The sequence below is a fragment of the Poromitra crassiceps genome (assembly GCF_964638095.1).
Source record: "Poromitra crassiceps genome assembly, chromosome: 4".
Taxonomy (NCBI): Eukaryota; Metazoa; Chordata; class Actinopteri; order Beryciformes; family Melamphaidae; genus Poromitra; species Poromitra crassiceps.
In genome coordinates, this window is record NC_139626.1 from 20,001 (window position 1) to 32,209 (window position 12,209).

Below are 12,209 nucleotides of genomic sequence, written 5' to 3' on the forward strand. Positions count from 1 at the left end.
CACTGCCAACAACGTGTAAACACGTTTTCAGAATCCAGCTGTTGACTGCCAACAACGTGTAAACACGTCCTTGGCATCGATTTTTTTTTTTTAACGGGGGGTTGTGCATCTAACCCTTTTACATATCTTATATAAGTATTGGACGTGTACAACGTGTACAACCCATTCCACCGACCCACTAAGTGGCGACAAGGAAGTAGGAAGGCAAGCAAAAAGCAGTGTGATCCATTTCCATTCTCATGAAAATGGATTGGCGGAGGCGCTTTCGTTTTCGCGTTGATTGCGGGATTGCAAACTTGCATCGTGGATTGCGGATGGAGCACACTTTGAGGCACGCAGCGTAAATATGACCAGAGTCGCAGGGGCTTCATCGGAGCTCTCGGCCAGGGCTCCGGGAGGCGGGCGAGTCCAGCCGGGCTTCCTCGGGGAGCGGCCACGCAGACAGGCACAGCCAGGCACAGCGGCAGCGGGGCAGTGAGGCTGGTGACAAGCAGCAGGCCATTTTGCCTTGCAAAATAGCACCAAATTGGAAACAGCCATAAAAGGCTTTTAGAATGGGATTTTCAACCCATTCTTTTTTGTTTCTTTTTCGCTCTAATTTAGAGTAATTTAATTTCTATTCAGAAATTTATTTGAGAGGTCGAGAGTATGAGAAAGTGAATTTGCACAGGTAGGAACGTGCTTGTTACACGGCGCTGCAGCCAAGAAGAACGCCCACGGAGGGAGGAGTTGAAGCAACTCTCCCTCTCGCTCTCTCTCTCTCTCTCTCTCTCTCTCTCTCGCTCTCTCTCCCTCCCTCCCTCCCTCTCTCTCTCTCTCTCTCTCCCTCTCCCCCTCTCACTAGGATTAAACCTAGTGCGTCTCCCTCCCGAGAGGGAGGGAGAGAGAGAGAGAGGGAGGGAGAGCGAGAGGGAGGGAGAGAGAGAGAGAGAGAGAGAGAGAGGGAGGGAGAGCGAGAGGGAGGGAGAGAGAGAGAGAGAGCGAGAGGGGGAGGGAGAGAGAGAGAGAGAGAGAGCCAAAAATGAATGGTTAAAGTGACTGTTCTATCCAATTTCACAAAAAGCCGTTTATCTCTGAATATTTTTTCTGACGCTAAAACCATGCTGTATTCAACTGCTAATGCTTACATAACTACTAACTCTACAAACTAACTCTTTTAGACAGAGAAAGTACACATTCTATTAGTACTTTTGAGATATTGTATGTTCACAAAGTCCAAGCTGAAACGAATCCTCGGCTCTTGTAAAATGAGCCAGAATCCTCAAAAAACGGCTTGGCAGAAGCTACCTACAGCAAAAAAAAACGGCTGGCAGTCAATGTGTTAACAAACACATCACAGTGAGAACGGACTTCTCCCCCTCTCAACTACGTCACCTAGAACAGTGGTTCGTGGACCACAAGGAGTCCTTGAGGGGGTTCCAGGGGGCCCTCAGCATTTGCAAGTTCACCATTATCTCACTACTATAATAAGGCGGAGGGGTTCATGCACAATTGCTCAGCATGCGTAGATGAGTGCGGCACTACAGTACAAATGAGCGCACAAAGCTAGAAATAAGCACAGTATTTCTAGTTGAATTGACCAATTCCCCCTGCTGTCCCAGGCGTTGCTCCAGTCCACCCCCTCTGCCGATCTGGGGAGAGCCAAACTAGCACATGCTTCCTCCGATCTACCCGGGTAAGAAGTGAACCAGCGTCGTAGGATGGCAAACCCAGGGTTAAACCTGAGGTTAGCTTGCTAAGCCACTAATCTTGCGTCGTAGTATAGCTACAGGCCCGTGACCTTTCAAATGCAGCACTGAAATGTTCTGTGATTGTGCGCATGTGTTCTTCCCAGGTCCTACAGCAATTCATTCAGCATGTGTTCTTCCCAGGTCCTACAGCAATTCATTCAGCATGTGTTCTTCCCAGGTCCTACAGCAATTCATTCAGCATGTGTTCTTCCCAGGTCCTACAGCAATTCATTCAGCATGTGTTCTTCCCAGGTCCTACAGCAATTCGGGGGAGACACTTTGTTTTTGGAAATCTCTATCCAGATTAGCTCTCATCTCAATACATTAAAAAATAATTGGTTGGCGGATATGCTTTCAGAATGCCTATGTTTTAAGAACACTGCAGCGTTGAACTTAGTCAACCTAGAGAACATTAAAACTCACATCAAAATGCACAATAAAACATGAAACATAAGCAGAGTTTTTGCTGAATGTTTACTGCCTGTATGCTGAAGCTCCTATTGAGAGGAAACAACTGGATGTCCTTTGCTAAATCTAAATGGTCGATGTTTATTTTTTTTATATATTTTATTTTGCAATTTTCAAATGTAAAAAACAAAAGGCTCAGACAGAGAAAGAAAGAAAAACAAAACAAACATATAATTCACATTCCAATACTACAGCTTGGCACTACCAGCCGCGTAACGTACCCATGTGCCTGCAAGAGATGTGCGTGGGATCCCACGCAAAGGGTCCAGGAGAAGTCAGTTAGGCGAGTCACGTATCGCTATTAACCTCGTCCAAATAGGCCAGAAACGGGTCCCAGATAACCAAGAACTTCCCAAGAGAATTGCTCCTCAAGAACCGGAGCCTCTCCATACGTATAACCGAGATCATGTCCGTCATCCACAGCTGAAAAGAAGGTGTAGAGGAGACTTCCCCTCCCTCAGAATGAGTCTCTTGGCGACAGTCGTCCCCTCCTTCAGAGACTGTTGCACAGCCGTAGGGAGGGGCAGAGAGGATTCCGAGCAGCCGAAGATGGCGAGTTCCGCCTCCGGCTGAAGGGTTGTTTTATAGGCCTAAAGGTCCTTACACATCAAGAGCGATGCGAATATACGGCACGAAATTGCGATGCGAGTTTTGACCCACCTGTCAATCACAGCCACAGATGTGTACACGTCGGAAGCGAATTTCTGAAAAATCGACCGTGGTTCGAAAAAATAAACAACGCAATAACGCTGGGCGAAACTTCGCCGTTGGTATGCACGGTTGCATTGACTGATATAGGTTCGGAAAATATTATTGACGTGCGAATTAATCGCATGAAAAAAATGCTCCCGATGTGTAAGGACCTTTAGAGTTAAATGGTCGCTGTGTTAACGAAAGCATACCCTAAACATAACCCTAACCCAAATATACAGTGCAGTAGGTGAACAGTGACATTTTCAATATATTAAGACATTTTCTTCCATTTTCATCCGCCCATCTAGGGGCAGATGGCATGAAGAAACTTGGCTAAGAAATGCTGCATGCAATGTGTGTGTGTGTGTGTGTGTGTGTGTGTGTGTGTGTGTGTGTGTGTGTGTGTGTGTGTGTGTGTGTGTGTGTGTGTGTGTTTATATCATGACTTAAAGGAAAGTTTCACTCTTGGATACTCAATCAATACTCGATCAATTCCAGGAGTTATTGTGTGCTGCCACATTGCATTCTGGTGGTCTATTGAGGATACTGTCAGAGGAGAAAGGCACCTGTGATGAACAAATAAATGTTGAATAAATGTTGTTCTACAACAGCATGAGTGAATACTGGATTCTGATTGGCTAGCAACAGTGGTAAATAGGCCAACAATCTACAGTTCGGCTCCAACCGCAGTATCACTCCGCTCCCTGATGCTGACTCCGCTCCCTGTGCTGACTCCGCCCACTGTTAGCCTGTCAGTCTGCAAATCTCTAACAAGGAAATGGCCGATCTCTAACAAGGAAATGTCCGATTTCGTAGTAACATTTGATTTACTGGGTGGATTGAGTTTTGAGCAGTGGTTAGATGAAGATGAAGGTGAAGTGAACAAAGAACGATATGGTGAAATTGGGGAGAGAGAACTGGCTGAGCTTGAGTTGTCACGAGTTCGGACTAGCGGGAGGTCGGACTAGCGCCCGGACCCCGAACCTGGGACTGTCAAACAAACAAACGCCCTCTGCCGTCACCAGATATCAACACACCACCACCAAAACGGGCTGCTTTAGATAACTGTTTAAATAACTGTACTTTTACAGGCAATGTATCAATAATTGTGAATCCCGTTAAGGAATAGGTTAGTTGTTTTTTGGCTCAAAGGCAACTAAATGTTTAGTGCAATCATTGATCTTGTGTATGGAACTATATTCTGTGGCGGAAGGATAAATGTATTCTGAAACCAGTAATGATTGTAAATAAATGAATTGGATGTTACAATTGTGTATTTTTTATATTATTTGGTAGCTGTTGTAGAAAACAAATTTACCACTCGAGGTCGGGGGTTGTGGCCACATTTACCACTGGTACAGGGTTTATAGCACTCGGCCTCGCCTCGTGCCACAACCCCCTTCCTCTCGTGGTAAATTTGTTAAATAATTATCTATGTAAATTTAGTCTAGTTATGAAGAGACTCTGGAACAGAGTATATTAGAGAATAGGGGTAGGACTAGACAAGCATCTGCTTCCTCCTACTCCTTTTCGGACATGACCATTTGATTCGTTTGTTTTTTTCCCAAAATGTTTTTATTTACAATTTGTTATCTTTACAATACATACAGACAAAACAACAACACCAACAAACACAACCACACCTCTGCTCCTCCAATTTGTACATAGGTAATCTTAAACCATATACATTATTTTTATTAAATGTCATACAGGTAAAGAAAATATATAAATAACAAGGTATCAAAAAGACATTCTATCTTCAGGAACTGCACTGCCATCACAAAACCTAGTTATTCGCTTGATCATCTGCTAAATTTAAATTACCAACATAACTAATGAATGGCATCCAAATATCTTCAAATATATGTTGTTTAGCTTTCAATATGTAAGTAATTTTTTCTAGTGGAAGGTTTGACAGCATCTGTCTTATCCATTGAGTGGAGCTTGGTCTGTGAACCATTTTCCACAACAACGCAATACATTTTTTGGCATTGAGCAACCCGAGATCTATAAATTTCATTTCACTTTTACTATAACTGTGATTCTCTGGGTATAAACCTAGCAGAAAATGCTTGGGGTCCAAAAAAGCTGGTTTTGAAATAATCTCCTCGATCATACTTCTTACCTCTTCCCAGAATAGCTGAATTTTTCTACATTGCCAAATGCAATGAAAGAGAGTTCCTCTTTCCTCTGCACATTTTGTACATATGTCAGGGATGTTTTTGTTATATCGATTTAGATCCACTGGGGTCCATTTGATTAGTTATTGGGGTTTTTTTGTCTGTTTTTAATTCTTATTTTATTTTATTATATGTATATATGTGTACATGTATATTTCCTTCTTTTTTTTACGTTCAAAATAAATTTTCATTCATTCATTCATTCATTGAATGTTGGTAGAAATTGGTGAGTCTAGAAAGAAGCCATTGATCTTTGATTATTAGGGGCTGACAGTAAAACCTGACTTTTACTATTGCTGTTTTAGAGAAAAAAAATAGCTGCAGGAAATCTCTGGCCAAAACGACGTCAAAATTAGCCTAAAATGCAAGATACAGTGCCAAGAAGAGGATTTTGGGTTGTTTGTTTTTAGGTGCATTTAGGATGTCTTTTTCCTTTTGACAGATTGAGCCTGACTTGGTGTAGCCTGGCTCCAGACCTTTAGGCTAGACTTGATGTGCAGGGAGAACTTGTCTGTGGCAGTGGTGAGCGAGGGAAGGTGGAAGGGAAGCTTGGCCTTGGTGGGATGGAAAGTGTCAAGGGAGGTTTGAGGAGAGGGTTGAGGAGGGAACACTTGGCTGGTCCGGAGGAACTGGCTCCATCAAAGCCTTGATGGAAAATGTCTTTTGGTGACAATGATATGCATGCCAGTGGGTGTCTGGAGGGAGAATGAATGAATGACTCACTAACTGTGGGTTTTAGGAGAGAGATGTGGGGGGAAGCTGCAGTTAACATATGCATCCCTTATTAAATCTGAGCAAGAAGATCTCCCACTGCATATGATAACCTTTAATTAAAACAAGTATTCATTCTGTGTATTACAAAGAGCAAAAGAATGGCAACATACATGACATGAAAGGAGCTTATAGTATATAATACCATAACATAGAATAATATAAAGCCAAGGTGTAGCTGCTTGTTTTCTAATGAGGACCTGGACATCTCAATGAATTCTGCAGAGATGCAGCCAGTCTCAATGATGAGTCTCAGGATGTTATTTCATGATACTGAGTAGCATAGCAACAGGAAAGCCTGTGGTCATCAGGGTGATTTCAAGTGTTACTCATTTTCATGATGTTGCTCTGTGGGATTTGGAAGAGCAATGTAATGTGATGACATCACCAAGGCATTATTCTCGTCTTCATAGATATACTGTATATGTCTGGATTTCTCTTTTATCAGACAGCAGATGAGGCAGGCTAGAAACTCCTACTGTAGCATTAGAGCTTCAGCGTGTTTTAGTAATCTGAGGGCAAATTCACAATGCTTAAAAGTTCAAGAGGAGTTCAAGCAGAGGAAAGAACGGAAAATAATTTATTTTCAAAAGTTGCTCTGAGCAGTTTTATGGATTTTTAGAGGGAACTGAAATATTTAGAGGTAAGATCAAATCAAATGAGAGAGAGAGTGGATAAACCAACAAGGATGCAGAATTGTTGCTCTGCGGATGACCTAGCCTGGGTAAACCCAGCCTCCACGTGACCTCTATAGCACATAGATAGAGGTCACGTGGAGGCTGGGTTTACCCAGGCTACGGATGACCTGCCATTTGTGTCACATAACATAACAAGAAGGAGAGCTGCCAACACAGCACACACTGTTCTGTGATTAGGCTACCTGGAGCTAAATGTCTCAGTGAGGTCACTGTAGTCTGGCAGTGAAAACTGTGAAGAAAAAAAAAAGAGACTTTGGTGTCAAATCTTCAAAGCAATTCAACCGATGCCTTATATGGAAGTGAAATATAATCATAACCTTAAAAAAAACAGAATATTAACAGTTTGGGCTCCATCTGAAGTCTGAACTTTCAGCTACTGCAAATGAAAGAGGTGAATCCCATTATCCCAACCAATCATCTAACGCCTTGGATGGATCGACCTCAGACGGGCCCGGCGCCACGAGGGGGCGAAAGGGGGCTTTGCCCCCTCAGTTCAATTTTCTGCCCCCTCACAACCCTTGTACCCTCCTGGTCCGGCTGGCCGGATCTAAGCGGTAATCGCATATTGGAAATTTGGAAAATCTTGGAACGAAACATCTGAAATTCAGCCCAGGTTTTCTTTTTGGTTTATTATGGTAATTCACCTTGCCAGGACTAGAAAAAAATCATCCTGGCCCCCAGAAACTCAAGTTAACCTCAACTTACTCCTAAGGTACGGCTGCACGGTCATTGACTTTCATTATAACCGCCTTTTTGAGACCTCCAGGAAATTCTTACAAAATTAATTTATTTCATTTTTTTCAGCGGGCATCCTGGACCAAATACCTTGAAATTTGACCTTAATATCTAACCTTGGGGTTGATTGAACATTTGGTGGAGTTACAAGGCTTCAAAATCCATTGCATAGTTTTCCCATTGATTTCAATGTTAATTTAGCAGAAAAACAACATTTTTTTTCAACTCCCAGGTACTTTCCCCAAAAATAATTATTTTTCTGATCTTACACCTCTCAGCTCAAGTCAATACATCAAATTTGTAGTTTCTATTGTGTCCCCCCCCCTATTTGCTCAGTGTTGGCACAGCAAGCAATTGCATGCAGTTTGACATGAAATATACAGTACAGTGATCGTCATGGTAACATGTCACATGACCTGGGAACCCGGATTTTCCGGTGCAAACTACTCATTTGAAGCCTTTAGACTGAGATTCATGGAGGAATGAAGCTATTTTGTGTTTTTTTGTGAAAATTAGCTCGCAGTCGAAAATGGGCAGTTTCATGTTTTTTTTGTTAAATTTACCTTATTTGAAAGTACATCGTATCTCCGCGACCGTTGTCAATTTTTGCAGCAATTGCTTATTCTATGACTTTTCATATAGACATATATGTTCAGAGTGCTCCAGACAGGTCCCGCATTTCACGTTATGCAAAGCTCAGCTCTATTAATTCCTTAATCTGCTGCTGTGAAATAAATGTTTTATTTGATTTTGAATAGTAATAGTCTTTCTTGTGTTGTTATTGCGCTTTTCAGAGGTTATTATGGTTAAAAAGTCCAGAAATAGGCATAGCGGGTATATAACCTATGTTTTATGATATAAAAGAAAAAGAAAAAGAAAAAAGAGAGATTAAAAAAAAAAATCAGTCCCCTCCCCAGTTATAACCGCCCCCTCAGTCATTCCATCCTGGAATGACCTCAGAGCAAATTTGCATCACAATCACAAACCAGTCAAATAAATGAAACGCTCTGCCCTGGAATACTGAAACAAACCCAAACCCAAAGCAAAGTGAATTTTTATCAGACCCAAATAAAAATTGACAGAGAATCTCTTCACCTGCAGAGATGAAAGTAGTCTGGCCACAGAGAAGGACAACACAAGAAGTCCTAGCTGCCAAAAGAAGAAATATGTGGTCACACTACTTGATTTATTCATCCCTAACTTCAAGAAATCCTATTAGGACGAGTAGCGAAAACAATAACATTGATATTAGATATTTTCTTCATGTTTATCGAATACTGGACAGTTTAGCATGCCATGTATTTGTTGCAACCCCTGTAGCTCATTAGGCTACTAAGGTCCTGCAACACACACACGCACGCATGCACACGCACACACATGCACACACACACAAATAAAGCAGGTGTTTACTGATTTGATTGTTTTCGATCAATTCCAATTGTATTTAGTTGCTCAACCGAGATCGTTTATGTAACATTCATGCCAGTACAGCACAGTGAATTTGCATTAAATTGAATTGAGCTGAGAGAAAGATTGATAGATAGATACAACAGTAATGAGAGAGAGGGAGAGAGAGAGAGAGAGAGAGAGATTTCAGATTTCAGATTTCAGATTTATTTCGCCCCCCACACAGACAAACAGTTGACATGTGGATCAACATCAAGACACAATTGTGTGGAGTGCCAGGTCTCCAAAGAAGCTACTTAAAGCTTATAGCAGGAGCCTAAGCAGGAAGACTTAACACAACTTAAATACAAGTTACTGCATACAGTATAACACAACAACAATTAGAGAGAGAGAGAGAGAGAGAGAGAGGGGGGGGAGAGAGAGAGAGAGAGAGAGAGAGAGAGAGAGAGAGAGAGAGAGAGAGAGAGAGAGAGAGAGAGAGAGAGAGAGAGAGCACCGGCACTGGGTTTTTTCTCCTGCATCAGGCCGATGTGCTTAATCTGCCTGTCAGTCATGACTTTTGGGGACATTGATTCCCTCTTCCACACAAATCTGAAATTGATCTCAATTAATCTCACACACACTTATTCACAGAACACAGCGGGGCGAGACGTTTAATTTACTGCATTTCACACTGAACAAACTGGAACTGTGTCATCTGAGAGAATTTAAACACCATCAAGAATGAATATGCTTTAGACGGGAGTTATGGGACTGACCGTCCCTTTCAAGTTGACCGCATTGTTGACTTCCATGCGGTTTGTGAATTGCATAAGTTTCATGCCATAGATTTTACAGGACGGACTAAATATGTGGCAGCTGTGACGGCATTTCAGCAAAAGCCAAGGTATGGCAAGGGAAGCACGCGCTGGGGTGGTGGGTGGCTGGGGGGGGTGAAGGGTTGGTCTTCCTCCTTTGTGGATTTTTTTTCTTTTTTTGAAAAATCAACTGTCCAATAGTGAATTTTTGTGACTTGTTTCTGTGCAATTCACTTGACATGTAAGGAGTAAAACATATTTTTTAAATTCCAGTGACTGATATACTGTAGTGTTACATTTTCTTATATATTTTTTGTAGGGGTGCACCGATCGATCGGCAAGCAATCTGTATCGGCCGATTTTGACCTCAAATATGCGATCGGCTAATTGCCGATATTTCGGCTGATTGCCGATATTTTTTTATAAAAAAAAAAAAAAAAAAAAAGCCCCATCACTAATCAGGCTTTCCAACGATATAAAATACAATACCAATTGGTATTATTAAAGGGGAGAAATAATCGACCGAAATAACGTTTCCAAACTTTTTTTGAGTTTATATATCGGTGATCGGTGATCGGTAATCGGTGATCGGTCGATGATCGGTTGGGCAGATATTTCCCATAGGCGATCAGCAATCGGTGATTGGTGGCAAAAAACATGATCGGTGCACCCCTAATTTTTTGTGATAAGCGCTACAGGAGCTCACAGGCTCTGCATAAAAACGAATGCTGTAAATTGTACAAGGAACCCTCTAACCTCTAAAATTAGAGGTTACTTAAAACATTAAAAATATTAATGTTTAGCCTTCAAGAATTGACCACAAAGCACTAGCCTACTTTTCGTTAATAAACATGACCAACACAGTAAAGCAGTAAAAACAATAATATATAGCATAGCATAGGTGTGAGGATGTGTAACCTCTATAAACTGGTATGTGGGTACACTATAGAAATGATTCCTGTCAGAGAATCCTTTGTGGTCGTTGGAGGGTTTGTTTATTTCCATGAATGGAGTTTAAATACATAATCCTAAATAACCTACATTAGAATGACCAACAGTATTGATATCGAGAAAAATCTTTACGATTATCATATTGATTTAAACCTTGTGTGAAAAGACTGGTAAAGGTAGAAGTAGTGATTCAACTTAAGTAAAAGTCAAACATTACAGGCACTGAAATGTAATTAAATATAAAACTCGAAAGTATTTCTACCATCTGTTTTTTATCCTCACGTCATATTATGATTATAAGCAGAATTTCCGCACACTAAATTCTAGGGTGGAGACTCTGGAGACGAATCGAGCACACACAGACACACAGCTCTCCAATTATAGCAGTAAGGATTGATACAGGTGGGGTATGCTGATGGCATTTAATCTGTGGTCCTGGATTTGTTTGAAATACAGTCACAACTAAATCTATGAAATAAAAATAAATAAACTGGCAGTCCTTCAAGTCAGTTTTGGTGGAGCAAGAAGTCCTTCATCACTTGTGTTAGTGGTAGGGAGTGGACTTGGTTCAGGCGATGTGTGCCTAGTGCTTCGCGGATCCGGATCCGACACACGTGGGTCAGACTGCGAGAACATCTCTTGGCCTCCAGAAAGACTCTGAGAGCCTCGGGATCCGCCTTATCCTCCAGCTGTGCCTGCTCCCACACCAGGTCTGGGTCAGCGCCGTGGTTCAGGAGCAGCTGGACAAAGGCTGTGTCACACCTGTTATGCAGCACGACCTCCAGCAGGCGAGAAGCCACTTCACGGGTCAGAACACCAGCGGCCTGGAGCAGCAGGCAGAAGCAGTCCAGGTGGTTGTGTTCACTGCTGATGTAGAGAGGAGAACTCTCGAGGTGATCGCTGCCCATGTCAACAGCGGCACCAAACCTGATGAGTTCCTGCAGTATGTCCAGCCTTCCCGTCCGGGCAGCCAAGTAGACCGGGGTGTCTGAGCTGCGTGTGCTTCTGTTGGGGTCGGCCCCGGCTTCCAGGAGGATCTGGACGCAGTTCAGGTGATCGCAGAGCACGGCCCAGTCGAGAGGCGTGAAGTTGACCTCATCAGCTACGTCTACCTGGGCTCCCTGGGTGATCAGGTAGGCCACACAGGCAGCGTGACCCCGCCCAGCTGCGAGCTCCAGAGGGGTGTCCCAGACAATCCTCCTCTCATTGATATACCTTCTGAAGCGCTCATTGATCCGCCTTCTGAAGCAGTCTTCTTGAAGCAGGGTCCTCAGTTTGTCCAGGTCTCCTTCGTCGGCGGCATCGTGGAGCTGCATGTCATCACGGCCTGCTCGAGCAGCCATTCCTTCAGTGTGTGTACGCTGCATCTCAAAACGGAAGGCTTTATGAAGGTACAAATTGTCCGAGTGCACATCACTGAATATCACTCACTGATGACATCACAATTGCTCGAGTGACATCACTGATGACATCACTCACTGATGAAATCACAACTGCCCAAGTGACATCACTGATGACATCACAATTGCTCGAGTGACATCACTCATGACATCATTAGTGATTTATGACATCACTATGGTAGTGTAGAACTGTACATCTAGTGATTTATGATGTCACTGTGTGCCGGACATCAGTGATTTGTGATATCATCGGCCACGTCTTAGATGCCGTGTCTTGTTTTGGATGTGGATACGACGTGGTACTACATCCCGTTTGTTTTTACAGAGACACAGGGAGGTCAAACCTACTGGACAAACAAGTTTAGAGGCGACTGGAGCA

The 12,209-nt window shown here is 42.7% G+C and overlaps 1 protein-coding gene across 1 annotated transcript in view; it reads right to left on the reverse strand.

The window, feature by feature from the left end:
- LOC310774952 (zinc finger protein 385C-like) overlaps nt 1–12,209 on the reverse strand; it is a gene marked incomplete at both ends in the record, with an annotated part of 70,763 nt that overhangs the window by 14,959 nt on the left and 43,595 nt on the right. The gene's annotated exons all lie outside the window — the stretch shown is intronic.